The 17,365-nt window shown below is 42.4% G+C and overlaps 1 protein-coding gene and 1 long non-coding RNA gene across 3 annotated transcripts in view; one reads left to right on the forward strand and one right to left on the reverse strand.

Moving 5' to 3' along the window:
- Nucleotides 1-447: 447 nt before the first annotated feature.
- On the reverse strand, nucleotides 448-11,644 carry LOC115838006. The gene is made up of 3 exons (XR_004033071.1): nucleotides 11,404-11,644; nucleotides 10,477-10,554; nucleotides 448-1,755 (listed from the first exon to the last, which is right to left on the reverse strand). It is a non-coding gene; the product is annotated as an uncharacterized LOC115838006 (long non-coding RNA).
- A 503-nt stretch (nucleotides 11,645-12,147) lies between these two features.
- Nucleotides 12,148-17,365, forward strand: part of ELMO2 (engulfment and cell motility 2) — a 66,542-nt gene continuing 61,324 nt past the window's right edge. For both annotated transcript variants that reach the window (XM_030825377.1, XM_030825379.1), the window contains exon 1: nucleotides 12,148-12,382. The gene's annotated coding sequence lies outside the window, so the exon portion shown is untranslated. The remainder of the gene's footprint in view (nucleotides 12,383-17,365) is intronic.

Consider the following 17,365-nt stretch of genomic DNA (forward strand, 5'->3'; position numbering starts at 1 on the left):
GGGACCCACTGAATGGCAGGGCTAAAAGAGCTGTTAACACAAACAGGGTTGAAACATGCCCCTTGCTCACTACACTGAGGGTGAGGAGAAAGAATAGCTGTGGCCCTTTGGGAAGCCCAGACCTGGGAGCTCCCCAAACCAGGGCTATGACTCCTTTTTGGGAGCCCTGTGGTTCCTGGCATCTCCAAGCTTCCCCAGTACCAGCTGTGGAAGCTATGTGCAGTGTGCCTGGCCCAGCCACAGCCTCACAGAAAACTAGTGCCCATGCTAGCACCTGGAGGTGCCCACCCTACTGCAGCAGCTGACATGTCTGACTGCACAGTGGCCAGACCCCACACTCACTCACACACCGCTTGCCACTCCATGTCTGGCTTGCCTTTGGCAGACATGGGATCCAGGCTGGTAGCATGAGCTGAGCACAGCCTGCCAGGCCGAGTGGGCGGAATGAGCCCAGTGAGCACAAACAAAACTTGGGCAAAGGCGCCACTGGCCACAGAGGTTTCTGGCCAGAAAAGCAACACCCCAAAGATCTTGTAACAAAGTGAGGCTTACTGCAGGAATGCAGGGCTGTTTTACTATTCACAAATCAGTCAACATAATCCAACGTATTAACTGGATACAAAAGAAAATTGATCTTACCAATCAATACAGAAAAAGCATTTGACAAAATACCCATTCATGGTTTTAAAAACGCTCAGAAAAAGAGAAATAGAGGGAATTTGTCCTAACTTGTTAAAGAGCATCTATAACAACTCCACAGCCAGCATCATACTTAACAGTGAAAGACTGAATGGTTGTACCCTGAAAACAGGAAAAGGGCAAGGTTGACTGCTCTTACCATTATTGTTAAACAGTGTTGGAAGTTCTACCCAATGCAATAAGGTAAGAAAAGGAAATAAAAGGCATACAGATCAGAAAGGTAGTAATAAAACTGTCCCTATTCGTGGATAACATGCTTATCTAAGTAGGAAATCTCAAAGATCTACCAAAAATAAAACAAAAATCAAAAGCTCCTAGAGCTGATAAGTGACTTCAGCTAGACTGCAGGAATATGTTGTATTTCTTTATACTAGCAATGAACACATGGGCACTGAAATTTAAAATACAGTAGCACTTACAATTTATCAAAAAACAAAATACTTAAATTTAAATCCAACAAAACATGTACAGGGCTTACATGCTGAGAACTTCAAAATGCTGATGAAAGAAATTTCAAAAATCCAAAAAAAATGAATGAACATACTTATTTATGGATTAGAAGACTTAATATGGTAAAGGTGTCAATTCTTCCCAAGTTGATATAAGGATTTAATGCAATTCTTATTGTTACAGGGTAACTGAGTTCTACTGTAACACCTAATTGGGAAAAAAGGCAAGCAGGTTTTATTCCTGGCCAGGAGTGGAGGAGGGAGCTCTTTCTCTAAAGACTACTTCTCCCTGAGGTATGAGAAGCTGGGGGATTTTAAGGAGTTAGATGTGGGGCAGGGAGGTACGTAAATGTGTGGGGAGGAAGTCCAGATGTGCAGGTGCAGATCATGAACATGCTTCTTCATATAATGTATATTCAGAAAATGGCAGCAATTATCTTCTATGTGTGAGGTTTTAGCATTATGATGATATGTTAATGATCTAAAGGTAACACGGGGTCGCTGGTTCAGATTTGCCCCGGTTTCACACAGGCCTTATCTTCCTCTGATAATTGGCAAAGGGTCCTGCAGCTCCAGGGCCATCTGGAGTTCTTTTAAGCAAGCTTACCTATAGATAAAGAAATAGAAAAAATCTATTTAAGAAAAAAAAATGAGTTTTTTCAGTTATCTACTGTTTAAGAAAATAATGAGCTTTCTCAGCTGTATCTCCGGGGCTGCCCTAGTAACACTATCAAAATCTCAGCAGGATTTTTTGTAGATACAGGCAACATTATCTGAAAGTTTGTATGGAAAGGCAAAGGCACTGGAATAGCTAACATAATTTTGAAAAAGAATAATAAAATGGGAGGAATCAGTTTCCAGTAATCAAGACTATGTGGTATTAGAGGATGGATAGACACATAGATCAATGGAATATAACAAAGAATCCAGAAATAGACCCACACAAATATGTCCAACTGACATTTTACAAAAGTGCAAAAGCAATTCAGTGGACAAAGGATAGTCTTTTCAACAAAAAAAATGGTGCTGGAACAGTAAGACATCTATGAGCAAAAAAAGAAAAAAGAAGGAAGAAGAAGAAAGATAAGAAAGAGAGAAGGAACAGAACCTCACCCTTGGTCTCACACCTTACATTAAAATTAACTTAAAATCAATCTCAGATTTAAATTATAAGAGACAAAACTTTCAGAAAAAAACATAGGAGAAAATATTTGGGATCTAGGTAGTGAGGCAAAGAATTGACAACAAAAGCACAGTCCATAAAAGGAAACATTGGACTTCATCAAATTACAATTTTTGTGCTTCAGAAGACCTTGCTGCAAGGATGAAAAGACAAGCTACATGCTGGGAGAAAATATTTGCAAATCATTCATACAACAAAGAACTAGTACCTAAAATGTACCAGTACTTTGTTGTATAAATGGTTTGCAAATATTATATATCCTCTGATATAAGGAATTCTCAAACCTTAACAGAAAAAAAATCAAATTAGAAAATGGGCAAAAGACATTTTATCATAAAAGATATACCGACAGTAAGTACATGAAAAGATGTTTAACATCCATTAGAGAAGTGCAAATTAAAAACACAATGAGCTATAACTGCATCCCCATCAGAATGACTAAAATAAAAAATAGTGACAACACCAAATGCTGGTGAGGATGTGGAGAAACTTGACCATTGTAGATTGCTAATGAAAATGTAAAATGGTACCGCCACTCTGGAAAACAGTTTGACAATTTCTTTAAAAACTATGCAACTACAACCATAAGAACCAGCAATTTCAATCTTGGGCATTTATCCCAGAGAAATGAAAATTTGTGTTCACTCTAAAAAATAGACATGGATGTACATAACATCTTTATTTGTAACAACCCAAAACTGAAAACAATCTAGATGCCCTTCACTGGGTTAAACAAACTGTGGTGCATGGATACCATAGAACGCCACTCAGTGATCTGTTGCTGATACATGCAACAGCCTGGATGAATTGCCAGAGAATTGTGCTGAGTCAAAAAAGTTACATACTGTATTGGTGCTCAAGGGCTCAGTAGGGTCTCCAGATGCCAGTAAGGCCCCAACTCCAGCTGGTGTCCAAATTATTGGCATCATCACAAGAAAGAGCTCAGGGATGAGTCAGAATAAAGCCAAAGGCAAGAAGCTTTTATTGCAAATTGAAAGTACACACTTAAGAGAGAAGTGTGAGCCTGCTTGAGAGAACGAGTCACACATAATGGAGTTTGGGTGTCTAATTTTATGAGTGTTTCTTTAATTAAGGGGTGGAATACCCTTGAAAAGGAGGGGATTTCAGGGACACCCCCCCACACTCCAGTTATTACCCCCTTTCTGCCTTATTTGGATTTGCCTGGAAGAGTCATGGACACTGTCACCCTGACCAGAGTTTTAGCCATTTTCTTTCCCTTATTTTGTGTTTTCTGTTATGCTATGATTTCCTTGCCTAGTTCTTGTTTCATTGGCTGCTTCTTTTTTCTTTCTTTCCTTTTTTTTTTTTAAACAGAGTCTCACTCTGTTGCCCAGGCTGGAGTGCAGTGGCACAATCTCAGCTCACTGCAACCGCCACCTCCCAGGTTCCAGTGATTCTCCTGCCTCAGCCTCCTGAGTAGCTGGGACTACAAGTACCCGCCACCACGCCCAGCTAATTTTTGTATTTTTAGTAGGGGCAGGGGTTTCATCATGTTGGCCAGGCTCGTTTCGAACTCCTGACCTCAAGTGATTTGTCCGCCTTAGCCTCCCAAAGTGCTTTGGTTACAGGCATAAGCCACCGCGCCCAGCCTTTGGCTAGTTCTTATTTGAGTTTTTCCATCCTCCTGCAACCACCCAATGCTGTTCCCATCTCAATATCATTCTGTTTGTATAGCATTCTTGAAATGACAAAATTTTACAAATGGAGAACAGATAAGTTGTTGTAGGAGCTAAAGAGGGGGTGTGATTGGAAGGAAGGGAGGGTGGCTACAACAGGGCACCGTGAGGGATGCTGGTACTGATTGACATGTTCTGTATCCTGAGTGTATCATTGTCAATATGTTGGCTATGATATTGTTTTGCAAGATGTTACCACTGGAGTATACTGGGTTAAGGGTACACAGGATCTCCCTGTATCATTTCATACAAATGCATGTGAATCTACAATTATCTAAAAATGAAATTTAATTTATAAAAAGGGATCTTGGCAGTGACCCACACACAATGTGGGTTAGCTGTTATTACTGGAATGGAGAAGGGAAGAGGAAAAGAAAGAAACTAAATCACCTACAGCACTGAGGCATCTACCTTATGTTTGTGGTGAATACAGATTTTCAAAATCATGGCCCCCCAAAATGACTTTCCACAACATGACTTTCCTTTTTATCACGGAGCGGTATTCCCCGGTGCGTGTGCACCACCCTTTGTTTAACCAACCATTTGCCCAGTGAAGGACATCTAGATTGTTTCGGTTTTGGCTGTTACAAATAAAGCTGCCATGGACATTCATGTCCATCTTTTGGAGTGAACATAAATCTTCATTTATCTGGGATACATGTCCAGGAGTGTGATTGGCATGGTATTTTCCATCATCCCTTTAAATCTGTACAATAGGGCTGGCCCTCGCCCTGCACCTGGATGGGACCTCAGGCAGGCAGTCCCCATAACCTCTATGATTGCTCTTAGGTAATAAACAACTAGTAGCTAGTTATGCAAGCAGCTGCATGTCTGACTCTGCGTCCTCATTCTGCTTGATGCAGAAGGCCTAATCTAGTCCCCTGCTGATAAACTAAATCAAATTCAGAGACTTCTGAGTCTTTTCAGATGGAGAACTCAGACACAGTCAGAATTGTTTTTTCTCCTTTCACCTCCTCCTCTTTAGGATGAATGCTGAACTTGGGGGACAGAGGGGTACACAGATGCACTGCTGAGGCAGTGGTGGGGAGAGAATGCTGTTTCTCCATCCCATCTTGGTAGAGATTGTCTCAATATTTATCTTGCCTCCTGCTCCTGGGAGAAGCTGGTCCTTGGCACTGGTGTTGCATGGGGTTCCACAGATACTGCTCGCATGGACCCTAGGCACTAACTTAGTGCACCTTAGCCCACTAGGGTGCTCATCCATGGCGAGGAACCACATCGTCCACTGCTTCCCATCAAGGCTGTCCCAGCCATGTCCTGACCAAACATCACTCATGGTACTCATGGTACAAAATTCCGCAGTGGCTCACGCCTCTAATCCCAGCACTTTGGGAGGCCGAGGCAGGCAGATCACAAGGTCAGGAGATTGAGACTATCCAGGCTAACACAGTGAAACCCCGTCTCTACTAAAAATACAAAAAATTAGCCGGGCCAGGTGGCGGGCACCTATAGTCCCAGCTACTCGGGAGGCTGAGGCAGGAGAATGGCGTGAACCCCAGGGGGCGGAGCTTGCAGTGAGTCAAGATTGCGCCACTGCACTCTAGCCTGGGCAACAGAGCGAGACTCCATCTCAAAAAAAAAAAAAATTATAAAGCAGCTTTATTTTTATTTTCCACTATCCCTTTAAATCTGTTCTATAGGGCTAGTTCTTCCCTTGCCCCTGGATGAGACCTCAGGCAGTCTTCATAATGTCTCTGGTTGCTCACAGGTAATAAACAACTAGCAGCTAGTCACGCAGGCCCCTGTACACTGAGTGAGGAGACCTCCGTGTGATTCCTGTGTCACCGCTTGCTCCCTAGGGGAGAGACTGGCTTATTTGCTGCTTGCCACAGTGTTTGCTGCTTTCTCAAAGTATGCTGAACCTTTGGCCTTGAGTTCCACAGCTTCACAGCAGCCCATGGAGTGGGTAGCATCCATCCGAGCCCATGGCGTCGCCTGTGGGACCTGAGGGCAGGGAAACCAGCTCAGCTCTGCAGATGCACATGCTGCTTGCTGCCCTTGGAGTGAGAAACTGTCTTGCTCTCATCCGTTGCCTGCTTTGGGCACCTCTAGAGCCATGGCAGGTTTACTCCTGGCCATCCTCAGTGCGCCTGGGGCTCTTCCCTAACATCCTGTCTACACTGCACCAAGGGGAAGAAGCAGCTCCCTAGGGGAACCAACCCCCCTGAGCCATGCGTGTTAGACTCACAGCACCCCAGTTCCAATTCCTCATGTGGGGTTTAGTCTTACCTGAGTATCTCTTTCTTTTATTTCCAACTTTTATTTTAAGTTCAGGGGTACACATGCAGGATGTGCAGGTTTGTTACATAGGTAAAATGTGCCATGGTGGTTTGCTGCACAGAGCATCCCATCACCCAGGTATTAAGCCCGTCATCCCTTAGTTATTCTTCCTGATGCTCTCCTTCTTCCCACCTCTGCCCTTTGACCCCCACCCCAGTGTGTGTTTTTCCCCTCCATGCATCCATGTGTTCTCATCACTTAGCTTCCACTTATAAGTGAGAACATGCAGTATTTGATTTTCTGTTCCTGCATTAGTTTGCTAAGGATAATGGCCTCCAGCTCCATCCATGTCCCTGCAAAGGACAGGATCTTTTTCCTTTTTATGGCTACATAATATTCCATGGTGTATATGTACCACATTTTCTTTAACCTCTATCATTGATGGGAATTTACTGGGGAAGCATCAAGATTTTCTTCTGCCACTTCTGCCTCTGTTTCTACAGAGCCTCAGTTTTTTTCTCAGTCTTTGTGGAACAGCCCTTTGCAGAAAGCCAGCACTGCAAGACTTAACCCAAATCATCCTCACTCCTCTTCTGCTCCAACTTCTAGGAGAAAAGGGAAATCATCAGGTGATAATGCCCTAAATATCCCAAACTTCTACCCTACTCCTACCTGCCCCTTATCTTCCTTTCTGTCTCAGAGGCCAGGGAGGGGACTCCCCTCTAAAGCCAGTAAGAACCTGGCTTGGGAACTCCAGAGGAGGGGACTGTGGGCTTTGGAGTCAGAGAAAAGTGACTCTGAATGCCATTGTGACTCCTCACCACTGTGTGATTCTGACTCAGTTATTAAACCTTGCTGGGCCGCAAACCCAAGCCTAGCTCTCAGTGCACGGCCTGTGATGAATGCTGGGCAAACAGCTGCTAAATGAATGGGCTGCGTTCAATTTATTGGCGGATGTTCCTGAAATGCCCAGCAGAGGGCTCTAGTTGCACGGAAAAGACTCCGCCACTTCTCTGCCTGTGTTGAAAGCTCTCTGCCTGCCAAACCCCTTTGCCTCATTTCGGGCCCCCATTTTCATGAACCTACGTCAATGCATAGTTCTGGCGAAACACTTTTTTGCAGTTATGTGTGTCACTATGCTTCTGTCAAAGAGTCAAATCAGATAGCTTTACATTTTCATTACAATACTGCTTTTTCCCTGCCTACTTGGATTTTTTCTGATGGGAATAAGTCATGATTTCTCAACAGGGCAAGAGAGCCCCCACAGGAATGAATATTGGTTCTTAGGATGCCCCCAACATCTTAGCTGTTACATCTATTTGCGGCCCTCCAGAAGACCACAGTATGTAAACAGACACACAGTATATCTGCAGTATTCTATTTTCATGGGGAGGTGGACAATTAGAAAAAAAAAAATGTAAAATGGTTCCTTGGAGGAGTTATAAGTTTAAAAAGAAGGGTTGAGCAACACTGGAATGAGGGAAGATGAATCAAGAGAAGATACTATCATTGTCACACACTTGGAGTTAGGGACACATAAGACAAGTCTTTCCTGGAATGTGGGGTACGCATGACACTGTCCAACCTCAGCAGTTCTAACTGCAGATCCTGTCATTGTTTAAAACATCCCACGCACCTCACCTCCACCCCAGGGAGAACTTACGTTCCAGCGCTCTGCTCTCATCAACCCCAAAGTTTCCTCTTGCTCCTTCATACTCCCTCCCTCCCATCCCCCCATCCCCCATCCCCAAGGAACCACTGATCTGTTTCGTGTCACTCTAGATTAGTGAGCATTTTCTAGAGGGTGTTATATAAGTGGAATCATAGCCCAATTTATTCTTTCATTCACTTGGTGGATATTTGGGTTGTGTCCAGCTTGGGGCTGTCGTGAATAAAGCTGCTATGACTATGAATGTATAAGTTTTTGTATGGACATATGTGCTCACTTCTCTTTTTTTATTATTGGTTTTTTAGAGACAGGATCTCACTCTGTTGCCCAGGCAGGAACACAGTGATGGGGTCACAGCTCACTGCAGCCTCAACCTCCAGGGCTCAAATGATCCTCTCACCTCAGCCTCCCAAGTAGCTGGAACTACAGGTGTAGATCACCACATCTGATTAATTTTTTAAAATTATTTCTCTTGAGTGAGTACCTAGGAGTAGAATCACTGGGTTTTATGACAAGTGTTTGTTTGACTTTTTAACAAAGGGGCTGATTAAAGTCTCTTTCCCCAGGCAGTGGGGCCCCTCTGGGGGAGGGAGCCACCTTCTGTAATTCAAAAGGATTCTTTCCTAGGAAGACTTCTTAAGAGATGTCAAATATTCATATCCATCCTTCAGAGAGCAGGGAGTTGACAACCACATCCAGTTATGCCAAGACAATTTTCTGGAACATCTCTCCAGAGGACGGAAAACACATATTACATATGTAATCTCTGGCATGACAGAATATATTTGCTATAATATAAAAATGTGAAAAATACATTAAAGTATTGTAGGAGAGGTAAAATTTTACCTTACCCTTTTAGAGTTTTTTTCTAACTGGGCCTGAAAATCAAATTGACATGAGACAGATCAACAGGAGAAAAGCATACACAGTTATTTAATGCAAGTTTTACCTGCACAGGAGCCTTCATAAGGAAACAAAGGCCCAAAGACGCTGTTAGAGATGAATGCTTATAAACTAAAATGGACAAAGTATCATAAGTCATGAAAATGGGATGAGGCAAAGGGGCTGGGGCTAGAGTCGTTGATCGGGTGGAGAAGTGACTAGGAAGATAGTGATTAGTTGAACGGGTCTATGTGTAAAGGTTTCCCAGGACCTCACCTTCCTGTCCTAGATAAGAATGTTACTTTCTTTCTGTTAAAGGGAGGGCATCTTTCACATGGGAATTTTATGTCCTGCTTTTAAGTAACAGAAGGAAGATCAAGGCAATCTTCTTGTACCTGCTGTTTTTCAAGTGCCTTTAACTCAGAATAGTCACTATGCCAGAGTGGCATATTTTTAACTCCTTCAGTATAAAGAATAAAGTTAGGCCAGGCGTGGTGGCTCATGTCTGTAATCCCAGCACTTTGGGAGGCCGAGGCGGGTAGATACCCTGAGGTCAGGAGTTTGAGACCAGCCTGGGCAACATGGTGAAATCCCGCCTCTACTAAAAATACAAAAATTAGCCAAGCATGGTGGTGTGCATCTGTAGTCCCAGCTACTTGGGAGGCTGAGGCAGGAGAATCATTTGAACCAAGGAGGCAGAGGTTGCAGTGAGTTGAGATCGTGCCACTGCACTCCAGCCTGGGCAACAGAGTGAAACTCTGTCTTAAAAAACAAACAAACAAAAAAGGATAAAGTTAAATGGCCCATAATACTGCCACAGAGAGGTAGGTATGGCTGACAGTCTGCTGTATGCCTAGAGACTCTTTTTCTTGTGCATATTATACATAGAAATGTCTGACCACTAAGATACACATTTTCTACAATTTAACATTCCCGGTCAGGTAGTTGAGGGTGATCACTCCTCAAAAAAAAGTCACACTCCTTCACTCAGTTTCCAGACCAGAACCAGTTTTAGTGTTTAAAACACATGAATTGAAGGAGAGGCTGGCTTCCTAGGAGGACCCTGTGATGCCATGACAGATGGCCACATGCTGGAGAAAGAGGAACACTCAAACATCGAGAACTATTGGCACAGGGTCCAGATTGACATTTACCCAGGAACCCAAAGCATCATCGTAGCCTCCCTATTAAATTGAGGGCATATGAAGGGCAGGAAATAAATGGGATCCTGGCCCAAGTCTGGGTTACAGCGGGTTCACTAGACCCATGGGCCAACCCCATGGCCATCTCCCCAGTCCTCAATTGGAATAGACATGTTGGCAATTGGCACAGCTCCCACACTGGTCCCTTGGCCCATGGAGTAGGAGCTATCAGAGTAAAGAAGACCAGTGGAAGCCTCTGAAATAGCCCCCAACACCCCAACCCAACCAAATGAGTAAACTTTTTAAAATGTCACATCCATCCAAAGAGGAATATTAGAGACCGGAGCCATCCTTAAAAACCTAAATGATGCTGAGGTGGTAGTCCACTCATAGCTTGTGTAATTCACCAGTCTTGCCCCTGCAAAACCCAGACATATTCTGGAGGATGACAGTGGACTACTCCAAACTCTGCCAAACAGTAGCCTCAATGCAGCTTCTGTGCCAGGTGTGGTACCTTTGCTAGAGCAGATGAGCACAGCCTTGGGCACCTGGCATGCAGCCATCAATGCAGCTAATGTGTTCTTTTCCATCCCTATCAAAAAAAAAAAAAAAAAAAACACTATCAGAAGCAGTTCACATTTGGTGGAGTGGACAACAGTACACATACGCAGTCTTTCCCAGGGGTTATCTCAACTGTTTGGTGCTGTCATGACATAACATGAAGAGGCCTGAACTGGCTGGACATCCACAGAATATCACGCTGGTCCCCTCTATTGATGACATATGCTAATTGGACTGGGTGAAGTGGCTAGAACATGTAGGACTTGGCAAGACAAGCACTTCAGAGGGTACAAGACTAAACTCTTCAAAAGTGCAAGGACTTCCAAATAGGTTAAAAAATTGAGTTCCATGTTCTGAAGCATGCTAGAACATTCCCTCAAAAGTAAGGGCAAAACGTTTTTATCTTTCATCTCCCATCACCACCAAGAAGAAAGTGCCATGCCTATAGACTTCTTTGGGTTCTAGAGGCAGCATATTCCAAACATGAGAATACTGCTCTGATCCAAATATCTGGTAAAAGGAAAGGCTGCTGCCTTTGAGAGTCACCAAGAGCAGAAAAGAGCTCTGCAGCAGGTACAGCCTGCAAAGCAAGTACCTTTGAAGCTTTGGCCACACAACCTAGCAGGCCCTATGGTATTAGAGATATTGGTGGTTAGAAAAGACATTGAATAAAGTATATGGCAAGTCTCACTGGGAAAATCACAACTCGGATCCCCAGGGTTCTGGAGCAAGTCATGTCATCTGCATCAGAGAATTACACACTCTTTGATATATAGCTCTGTATTAGAGTTATCCAGAGAGACAGAATCAATAGGATCAATCTTTCTAGATCAATAAATCAATCTAGAAAGAGATAGATGTATTAAGGGAATTGGCTCACATGCTCATGGAGGCTGAGAAGTCCCACAACAGGCCTTCTGCTGGAACTGCTGGGATGCTGGCAGCATGGCTGCCCAAAAGCCTCAGAACCAGGAAGTTGCTGATAAAATTCTTAGTCTGAGGCCAAAGGCTTGAGGATCCAGGGGGCTGCTGTTGTAAGTCCAGAGACTGCTGTTAAGTCCAGAGGCTGGAAAGCCTGCAGAACCTGGAGTTCCGATGTCCAAAGGCAGGAGAAAGAAGTGTGTTCCAGCTCCAGGAGAAAGAAGAAGAGAGGGAGGGAGAGAGAGAGAGAGAAAATTGTTTTGTTTTTCTGCCTTTTTTGTTCTATGCGGGTGCCAGCTGATTGGATGGTGCCTGCCCACAATGAGGGCAGATCTCCTCCTCTCAGTCCGCCAAGTCCCAGGCCAATGTCCTCTGGAAACACCCTCACAGACACACCCAGAAGTGATGCTTTACAAGTTCTCTAGCTATTCCTTAACCCAGTCCGGTTGACACCTAAAATTAACCATCACAAGCTCCTGAGGGCTACTTGGCCCCGGAGGGAGGGAACACCTGATCACGGGAAAGCAAACGATTATGCAGCCAAAACTATCCACAATGAGTCAGATATTTGTCAGATCAACCAAGTTGTAAGATCAGGTGGGCCCAGCAGCATGCCAGAATAGAAGTGGGACATGGAGGATTGAGCAGACGGAGGACCAGATGGCATAAGCGAGCTGCGTGAGCAGGTAACCAGACCCCCATCTCATCCACCTGTTGCCCTGCTCTCAGCTCATACCGATGGCTGCATGGGGTGGAGAGAAGGGTCGTTTATGACCAGCCAACAGAGGAGGAAAGAGCCTGAGCTTGGTATATGGATCAGGTGCCCAGTTTTGATGGTAAATGGAGACGTACATCCATCATGGCCTCATACTTGAGAGGCATGGTGACCAAGAAGGGCTCAGATCGCTTAGGAATGAAGGTTGGGGTCACACCACCAGGTAAGCTACCAAGCCCAGCAGAGGTGCTGAGGGTGAGGGAAGCTGGAAGAGGGTAGAGGTTTTCTGAGCAGCTGCCTATATCAGCAGCTCTCTGCTGCAAGGAAAATTAAATTTCTTACATATTTAAACCACTGTAAGTTGGGTTTCTGTTACACCAGTTCTGACTGATATAGTATTTCTAACAATAGCATATGGCTGGTTTTTGTTCTTCAATCCTATTTAATGAACTTTGAGTTTTAATGTGAGAATTCGGCTCATTTGAGGTTTGTGTAAACCTGGATATAATTTATTTTATTTCATCCATTTTAACTCAGGTTCATTATTTATTTTACTTTGTCCTTTCTCTCTTTTTCTTGTTTTTGATGGCTTGGTAACATGGCCATTTATTAGATTTTTATTTTCTTGTAGATTTTTTTCTTTTAGATTTTCTTATAGATTCTTATAGGTTTCTTAGAGAAGCACTATACTTTTCCATGCCATGAGTGATTATCTGTATTTTTTTCCACATTCGGAATAGAATACACAATTGCAATTATATAATCCTCCATTATGTGAGAAAAGCATCTATTTCCCCACATTAAAGAGACCTATTTGTGGTATTTTTCTGTCTCCTCAGCCCGCAAAGATATTGAAACACTTTCACTCTCCATCTTCTTCCGCCCCTTCCCTAAATACTAGGCTGAGATCCTTCAGGACTTACAGTCTGACATTACTATTAGTCTTTCTCTTAGGATTCCTCTTCTCTCAGCAATCTGTAGATATACTTACAGCATAGTTTGCTTCCACGGATGCAGATGAGAAGTCAAATGACATCTTATTGTTTCTTTGTAAGTTACTTATTTTCCCTCTCTAGAAATGAGTAAACTTTTATATTAACACTTGAGATTTCAGTCATTGTTTTCAGGACATGGCTAAAGATGAGTATTATTTTGTGTAAGTTCTGTTTGGAATTCAGTGGGTCCTTCAAATCAGCAGATCAAGTCTTTATTGGAAAATTTTCAAGGACAATTTCCTCTATTATTTGTTTAATTATTGCCTGTCTTCCATCTGCTTTATTTTACAAATTTCTATTATCCTAATAATAATAATTCCAACATAGAATAATCCAAATATGCAAGTATTTGATTGCCTGCATCATTTCCTCAAACTCTGTTTATTTCACCTCATAATTTTCCTCTCTTTGCATTTTTGATTTGTGTTTTGTTTCATTTCTCCATTTGGCATTCTAGGTCAGGTTTCAACAGTGACTCTGCAATCCTTTGATTCATATCTTGAAATTTTTAGTCTGAAAATGAGATTCTTTAGATCCAGAACGTGTGTGTGTGCATGTGTTTGTGCATGCGTGTGTGCGTGTGCATGCATGTGTGTGCATGTGTGCATGTGTGTGTATGTGTGCATGCGTGTGCATGTGTGTGTATGTGTGCATGCGCGTGTGTGTGCTCGTGTGTGTGCATGCGTGTGTGTATGCGTGCGTTTATGCACACTGTATTTGTGGTTCCTTACGTGTTGTTGTCATCATTGTTTTTGGTTCAGGCTGTCCTCTCTCTCCCCCAGGGGGTTTGTAGCTGTTGTTCTCTGCAATATGCTGGTTCTTTCACTTTCTCACTTCTGGGTCCCCCAGGATGGGTTGGTATTTTCCTTTGCTGACCCACTGGGGCCCATGTTCAGCTGCTGGGGATCTAGAGCAAGGCCAGTCTCTCGAGTAATGGATGGGGCAGCAGTCTTTGACTTGCTGGGTCCGCTGGCAAGTGGTTGGTCCCAAAAGGTCTCCCTCTGCCCGCTAGTCTCTTCAGCTGCAAAGACTGGCATTTTCCCAGTGAGGAGAGGATTTAGCACTTTTGTTTTCCTCCACAGCTTTCTGTGAGCTGGAGCAATGAGCTCAAAGAATGCTCACGGGGGCAGCTGCAGCCTCTCCCTTGGGGGGTCCTTGGATTTCCGTAGGTCAAGTGTTCCGATGTCACTTTTCTTCTGAGTTTTACTCCTGGGCTCTGCACCTCCAGTACCCGGGCTGTCGTGGGACTCAGAAGCAGAAACTTGCTCTGCCAACTCCCTTCTTCTGGACCCCAGAGATGCACTAGATCTCTAAACCCCAGAAGCTGCTTGGCTCACAAAAGGTTCAGTAGCTGGTTTTAAATTGAAGGATGAAGGCAGCACAGATGTATTCAGCAACCATCTCCACAGAATTCTCAGAGGAAATTCCACTATATTCTAAATGGCAGAAATATGTTCACAGACCACAATGCAATAAAACTAGAAATCGCCAAAGAATAGCCAAACAAACAAAAACCTCATTACCAACAAAACCCCTATAGACATGAATCTTCAAAACCTACTCTTTTAACTATCTATTGGGTTCAAAAGAAAAATTAAAGTAGAAATTATAAATTATTTCTAATGAATAACAATGAGGGCACAAAAAATAAAAAATCTGTGAACTATGACCGAAGAAGAATTCAAAGGAAGATATACAGGCATATCTCAGAGATAATGCAACTTCAGTATCAGACCACCACAATAAAGCTAATATTGCAATAAAGTGAGTCATATGAATTTTTTGGTTTCCCAGTGCATATAAAAGTTATGCTTCCTCTATACTGTCATCTATTAAGTGTGCAATAGCATTATGTCTATAAATGTACATACCTTAATTCTAAAATACTTTATTGCTAAAAAATATTGATGATCATCTGAGCTTTGAGTAATCTTTTTGCTGGTGGGAGGGTCTTACCTCAGTGTTGGTGGCTACTGACTGATCTGAGTGGTAGTTTGCTGAAGTTTGGGGTGGCTGTGGCAATTTCTTAAAATAAAACAACAATAAAGTTGGCTGCATCAATCAACTCTTCCTTTCATGAAAGCTTTCTTTGTAGCATGTAATGCTGTTTGATAGCATTTATCTCACAGTAGAACTTTCAAAATTGGAGTCAATCCTCTCAAACCCTGCAGTTGCTTTATCAACTAAATTTATGTAATATTCTAAATCCTTTGTTGTCATTTTAACGATGTTCGTAGACTCTTCACCAGAAGTAGTTGCCATCTCAATAAATTGCTTTCTTTGAGCATTCATAAAAAGTAACTCCACACTCATTAAAGTTTTCTCATGAGATTGCAGCAGTTCAGGCACACCTTCAGGCTCCACTTCTAATTCTAGTTTTCTTGCTATTTCTATCACATCTGCAGTTACTTCCTCCACTGAAGCCTTGAGTCTCTCAAAGTTATCCATAAAAGTTGGGATCAACTTCTTCTAAACTCTTATTAATGTTGATATTTTGACCTCTTCTCCTGAATCGCAAGCATTCTTGATATAATCTAGAATAGTAAGTCCTTTCTAGGAGGTTTTCGATGTATTTTTCCCAGACCTATCAGAAGAATTACTATTTATGGCAGCTATAGCCTTACAAAATGTATTTCTTAAATAATAAGACTTGAAAGTCGAAGTTACTCTTTGATCCATGAGCTACAGAATGGATACTGTGTTAGCAGGAATAGGAACAATATTTGTTTCCTTGTACATCTTCATCAGAGTTTCTGGGTGACCTGGTGCTTTGTCGATGAGCAGTAATATTTTGAAAGGAATCTTTTTTATTCTGAGCAGAGTTCTCAACAGTGGGCTTAAAATAATCAGTAAACCTTTCTATAAGCAGATGTGCTGTCATCCAGGCTTTGTTGTTACATTTATGGAGCACAGGCCAAAGAGATGTAACATAATTCTAAAGGGCTCTAAGACTTGAGGAATGGGAAATATGCATTGGCTTCAACTTAAAGTCACCAACTACCTTAGCTCCTAACAAGAGAGTCAGCCTATCATTTGAAGCTTTGAAGCCAAGCATTGACTTCTGTCTATCTGTGAAAGTCCTTAATGGCATCATCTCCCAATAGAAGGCTGTTTTGTCTACAATGAAGATCTGTTTTTTAGTGTAGCCACCTTCATCAATGATCTTAGCTAGATCTTCTGGAGAACTTGCTGCAGCTTCTCCATCAGCACTTGCTGCTTCACTTTGCATTTTTATGCTACAGAGATGGCTTCTTTCCTTAACCCTCATAAACCAACCTCTGATAACTTCAAGCTTTTCTTCTGCAGCTTCTTCACATCTCTGTCTTCATAGAATTGAAAAGAGTTAGGGGCTTGCTCTGGATTCGGTTTCAGTTTATGGGAATGTTGCAGCTGGTTTCATCTTCTATCTAGACCACTCAAACTTTCTCTATATCAGCAATAAGGCTCTTTTGTTTTCTTATCATTCATGTATTCTGAATTAGCACTTTTAATTTCCTTCAAGACGTTTTCCTTTGCATTCACCACTTTGCTGTTTGGCGCAAGTGTTCTTGGCTTTCAACATGCCTCCCTCACTAAGCTTAATCATTTCTCTTTTTTTAATTTTAATTTTTAATTTTTGTGGAGACATAGTAGTTATGTATATTTATGGGCTGCATAAGATATTTTGATACCTGCATACAATGTGTAATAATCACATCAGGATAAACCAGGTATCCATCACCTCAAGCATTTTTCCTTTGTGTTACAAACAATCCAATTCTACTCTTTTAGTTACTTTTAAATGTATAATTAAATTATTATTGACTTTCATCACCCTTTTACGCTGTCAAATATTAGGTGTTACCCATTCTTTCTATTTTTTTGGACCCATTAACCATCCTCTCTCCCCTACCCCTCTCCCAATTACCCTTCCCAGCCTCTGGTAACCATCATTCGACTCTCTATCTCCATGAATTCAATTGTTTTAATTTTTAGCTCCCACAAATAAGTGAGAACATGCCATTTGTCTTTCTGCTCCTGGCTTATTTCACTTAACTCACTGACTGCCAGTTCCATCTACGTCGTCACAAATGACAGGATCTTGTTCATTCTTATGACTGAATAGTACTCCATTGTATAAATCAACCATGTTTTCTTTATCCACTCATCGTTGATGGACACTTAGGTTGTTTCTAAATCTTGGCTATTGTGAATAGTGCTTCAATAAACAT

The sequence above is a fragment of the Nomascus leucogenys genome, chromosome 13 (genome assembly GCF_006542625.1).
Source record: "Nomascus leucogenys isolate Asia chromosome 13, Asia_NLE_v1, whole genome shotgun sequence".
NCBI classification, from domain to species: domain Eukaryota; kingdom Metazoa; phylum Chordata; class Mammalia; order Primates; family Hylobatidae; genus Nomascus; species Nomascus leucogenys.